A 5,794-nucleotide genomic window follows, 5' to 3' on the forward strand; every position below is an offset into this window, starting at 1 on the left:
ATTGACAATTCTGGTAACAACTAACATAGAAAGACTCGCTGCTATTATGTACGTAGTGTACGTGTGACAAAATAAACCTGTGAACCTGGGGTAAGACAGCAGGCAAGAACCTTGCAAATAGTATTGTTTAAACATATTTGCAAAGAAGGGTATTCTTTACTAGTCTTCTAAAAGTATGCTTTGATTGGCACTGTCGCACTTCATGAGAAAGAGAATTCCAGATGTCAGGACCGGCATGTCGTATGGATCGATGGGCGGTTCGGTGTAAAAATGGCAGAGGTGAAAATGGCAGGGGTAAAAATGGCAGGGGTAAAAATGGCAGGGGTAAAAATGGCAGGGGTAAAAATGGCAGAGGTAAAAATGGCAGAGGTAAAAATGGCAGAGGTAAAAATGGCAGAGGTAAAAATGGCAGGAGTAAAAATGGCAGAGGTAAAAATGGCAGAGGTAAAAATGGCAGAGGTAAAAATGGCAGGGGTAAAAATGGCAGAGGTAAAAATGGCAGAGGTAAAAATGGCAGTGGTAAAAATGGCAGAGGTAAAAATGGCAGGGGTAAAAATGGCAGTGGTAAAAATGGCAGAGGTAAAAATGGCAGAGGTAAAAATGGCAGAGGTAAAAATGGCAGAGGTAAAATGTTAGAAGTATATAATGAGAGCGATTTCGTTAGAGATAAGCTTATGAAGAGGTTTTGAATGATAACCTAGCCAGAGCAAACTGTATTTATCGAATTATCAAATCCAAACTGCAGATTTGAAGAATGTTTATTGAATTATGTTTTAAAAAGATTAGAGCCCTCTCATTCTGAATTTGAGTCAAGTGCAGTGGCGTAATCTGTCTGTTCAGAGGAATGATAAACCAGCTAAGAGCCTAGTAGGCCTATGGGAAATCATTTTTATTACCGTATTATTATTATCATTATTATTATTATTATTATTATTAATGTTATCTATCATTATAAGGAGGTTCCAACAATGCTGCAAAGCCCTTAGACAGTATAATCCTACGTTGTTTCACCCAATGAAGTTACCACACACACACACACACACGCGCGCACGAACCCACTTTTGGTATAAACATATACTTCTATACGCAGATACACATGTACATACACTCACATACACACTCTTACACAAACGAATTCCAGCACTCACGTCCAGGCTAGTATATTGTCATCATTTTTCATCTTTTGAACTGTTTAGTGTAAAGAAGTGAAGGAGACATAGTCGAAGCAAACCGCTAAATTGTCACCTGTTCTATATGTTATTTTCTCACATTCAGGTTTCGTAGGAGCCTATTTATCTCACAAGGCCTGATCGCGACATAAAATGTAGAAGTAAAAATACAAAACGCAAAAAAAAAAAAAAACTACAGCAGATGTAGCGGCAGACATAAGTAAGCTCTTGTAAATATTTCATTACATTGTTCAAGTATCACATGGCGCAAAAACAAATATCTCGAAGTTTAATGAACACTTTGTGGTCATTTTACAAACTTATACCTATTAAAACTGGAGACGAACATTAGCAATAGACTGTTCTAGTGAGAGTAAAAACCGATAGTTTGCCATTGGATTTCTTTCAATTGTTGTTGAACGAATCCGCAGGCGAAAAAATGTAAATGTTTGATGCCTCTCAAACTTAGCTGTTGCCCCAAAGCATGGGCGTAAATCCCGGAACACACCAGAATCAGGTCAATAGCACCATTAGACCCAGAGATAATCACAACTGTGGATTTCAAATGGCGACCATTTTGAAATTCAATATGGCGGACATAAAGAGAGAATTCCAAGTAGCCCAATATCTAAAAATGTTTGCAATATGTTAATGTACATTTTGTGCCAAATTTGGTGCTTGCATCACAAAATGCACGATAGGTTTACTAAGCTGCCCCACTAAGAGTATTTAGTTATACCCCTTTAATATATAAAACATTTTCGTGTAATTAATGATTTGTTTAACCCCTAATTTTGGGGGAATGGGACATCAAGCGGGGAGAAAGGAGACAACCTGGAGAGAAATTGGATAACCATCATGACTAAATGTGCCACGGGGAGAAATGTAATATTGCCCTATTAAATTTCTCCCAGTGGTAACAGAAACAGTAAAAGATCCCTACCAATATTGTTCATACCTGCATGTCTGTTATCAAGCAATTTTGAGGTAATGAATGTCGTAAATGGAAAGTGTACGCAATTGAAAAAACAATGGGTTTGCATGAGACTTGTAATCCGAGTTCGTGCAAATACGAACAGCTTTTTTCTGAAGGAGAAACAGTGAGTTGAGTTTAGTCTTCTGACAAGCCCAAACGATATTGCAGTAAGAAATATAAGGCAGGATAATGAAATTATAAATGGTGAACAACGTAGAGCTTGACATGTATGGTCTGAGTTTGTACAATATTCCAACTCCGCGTGCTACAGAAGTCACAACATTGGCAATATGCAGATTCCAGTTCAACTTGTCATCTATAGTAATGCCTAAAAACTTCGTACTTTCTTTCTGTTCAATTTTCATGTCATCTATGATAATATCAAAATGAATGCCACAGTTTAGTGATCGTTGACTTTTGAACTTTATATAATTAACCATTTGACATTTTGATAATATCATGAAGCTTGGGATCAATGTTAGTTTAAGTGTGTAATATCATAACTACAATTTACAGTATGGGGTCCTCACATTCAACAGACGCCTAATCGGAAACAAGTGGGCACACATTCGACAGACTGCACAAAACTGATACGAATGCCTATGTGTGGCAGATGAGATGCCAACATGCTCGCCTGGCATTTTGATAAATTGCCAATTTTTCAAAATTAATCTTCTCTATACGCCACCCGACACCACTTGACTTGTAAAAAAAGAAGAGAAGAGGTAGAAGAAATGGAAGAAAAGAGATGGTTGATATTCAAAGTTTATCGAAAAGAAATTTGAAAATAATAACACAGCTGCATCTGCCGGGAATCGAACCCGGGCCGCCCGGCGCGCGGCAGGCAAGCATTCTGCCACTAGTCCACCGATGCTATCTGATAATGATACACTTGTTTCTTCTATGACTTGAATAAATCTTTCCTTTTATCTATTTTAAAGATAACGAAAACACGCCAACGTCATGAAGAAACAGAAACAAAAAATATCTCAATGTATGCTCCAGCCTTTGCATTTAGCTTGGAGATCATTGCTCATAGGACTACATAAAAATCACAGGATGTAGGAGCCCAGGTCTCAACTCAACTATCAAGGTTAATGGAATATAGAGATTGAGACAGTGAATAGTCCCGCCCTCTTAGGCCAAGGCAAGGACCGCGACCTGTAAACCTGGTAAAGATCACCCTAATTGTCAGCATTGCTAGGACAGCTCTCACCTCCATACTGTCGAGATGAGATCCTGTAAAGTGCTATAAGATGATCTCAAGTATTACATGTCAACTGGAGGTCAACTGGAGAACATGCAATGCCTCATCAGGGTCACAATGTTATCCAACTCACAACAACGAAGAAGATCATAAGATGAGTTAGCCATTTAACAAGTTTACAATATACATTGCCTGATACAATTCTGCAGGGAGGACCAATCGATATGGAGGAAGACATATTTAGAACTAGCATATACATACCACTATAAAAGACAAACCATTGAAATATGGTGGATAATACACATACTGTGTGGTTGCCATGCCATGTGCACCATACAAAGGAATACTAAGGTGTCATTACTTTGGGCCCCCCTCTTTTTTAACCCGGAAGTACGTAAGTGGCACTAGATAGAAATAGATAGAGATTTTGAAGTGTGAGAGCGGTAAGGTTAGGTTATGTTTTTGCGCTGAAGACCATTTTTTTAAAGCTTGTCAGCTGAAGAAACTCGGAAATGGAAGGAAAAAGATGAGCTGAGGACTGTCTTTTTTTTTTTGCTTGTCAGCTGAAGAAACCGTAAATGGTAAGGAAGAGATGAGCTGAGGACCTTTTTTTGTTTTTTGTTTTTTGCTTGTTAGCTCATGAAACCCGGAAGTGCCCCCCCCCCCCCCCCCCCCCCCGACTTTTGTAAACGCTCCGCCTGCACTGGGACATGGATAGGCGAGATGGGGTGAAATCAGAACAGATGGGAGTGACAGAGGTTTACAGTGTAGCAAAAAGGGATATCCGTAAACAATGCCGTCAAAAAACATTAAATGTCCGTCACTTATCTAAATACAAACACCACGCAAGTGATTCGTTTTCGGACGCGACCCAGTTGATCACCTGCTACTTAATACTATTGTCCTATCATTTGGGGATCTTTTCTCTCGTACACAATTATGACGATGGTAGTGGTTTACCGAAAATGCGCTAGCTTTTCCAAAAGATATGATTATACGAATTGATTAAACCAAGATGAAGGTAATAAACATGCAATGATAGATAACATTTGACACTGATAACACAAGTCTTCTATTAACATGTTTCCCATGTGTTTCTGTCACGTCATGAAACAAAATGATAAATCAAATTAAGAGCATAAGAGCAGAGGCGGATCCAGGAATTCCGTAAAGGGGAGGCGCCTTTACAAAATTAAAGGGGGGGGGGGGGGGGGGCACACCCCCTCGTTTTATTTTAGTCTTTTTATTTATTTTGTTTCAACACCTGTACGCACCCCCCCCCCCCCCCCCTCTGGATTCACCACTATAAGAGAATAAGAAAAGAAATGGCTGATATTCAAAAGTTTACACAAGGAAAATCAAATTTAAATAAAAGAAAGTTGCATCGGCCGGGAATCGAACCCGGGCCGTCCGCGTGGCAGGCGAGCATTCTACCACTGAACCTCCGATGCTAAAACTTCTTTCAATTACAGTACCACCGAGATTTATCCCTCTTGAACTCTGCTGGGAGATACTGAAAAACAGCTGCAGGACAAGTCAACACAACGTACTAACAGAGCATTGCCCTCACGCCCAGTTTATTGCAATACGTGCATTTCAAACCGTTCGGCATATCTCCCTAAGCATTTCTTGTCAAAAGGGGGCGCTTCATACTTTATGGAATGACCCTAGAGACTGTCTACTATGACTACGTATCATAGTATAGGAGAATGACAAATGATATTCTAATGTTTTACAATTCTTTTTCTTTATCCAAATGTGTTGCCTGTTCTTTTGTTTTGCATTTGTGTATCCGTTAGTTTGTTGGAGCTTTGGTGTTTTTGTTTGCTTGTACTCGAATGTGTGCAAATTTTCGTAAAAATAATGAAGATGAATTTTAAGAGAATTTGTTAGGAGAATCATATATGTTTAAGTAACCATGATTATTTCTAATAATGAGAAAAGTGGTGTTAAAAATCGTAATTTCAGTATTTTTTTCTTTTTGTTGTAAATGTCAATTTCAATGTGCAATATTCAAGATGGATAATTTTGGCATTCTTTTCTCTTTGTATCTTTTCCTATTTTGTTCATATTTCATATATTTCATATTAGCCTGCGAGCTGCCATTGGATGTTATTCAATGAAATACCGTTTTGAATAAATAATTTCAATTTCAACAACACAAAACTTATATATATTTAATCTTTCTTTATCACAAGGTATTTTCCCTGACCTGCTGAAAATAGCGAAAGTTAATCCTGTACATAAAAAAGATGATCCTCATGAAATTAGCAATTATCGTCCTATTTCTTTATTGCCTAGTATATCCAAAATCTTAGAAAAAATTGTTTATAATAGACTTCTTAAATTTATTAATAAGTATGATTTACTTATTCCCAATCAATATGGTTTCAGAAAAAATTATTCAACTGATTTAGCACTAATACAAATTTATGACAAAAT

General features: G+C 37.8%; 1 non-coding gene across 1 annotated transcript; it reads right to left on the reverse strand.

Annotated features, from left to right (window-relative positions):
• Nucleotides 1–4,732: 4,732 nt before the first annotated feature.
• Nucleotides 4,733–4,803, reverse strand: Trnag-gcc (transfer RNA glycine (anticodon GCC)). Its single transcript has one exon. It is a non-coding gene; the product is annotated as a tRNA-Gly (tRNA).
• Between the last annotated feature and the right edge of the window lie 991 nt (nucleotides 4,804–5,794).

This window comes from Diadema antillarum, unplaced genomic scaffold, assembly GCF_040938485.1.
Source record: "Diadema antillarum isolate AM-2024a unplaced genomic scaffold, OU_Dant_1.0 seq00001595_RagTag, whole genome shotgun sequence".
Lineage (NCBI taxonomy): Eukaryota > Metazoa > Echinodermata > Echinoidea > Diadematoida > Diadematidae > Diadema > Diadema antillarum.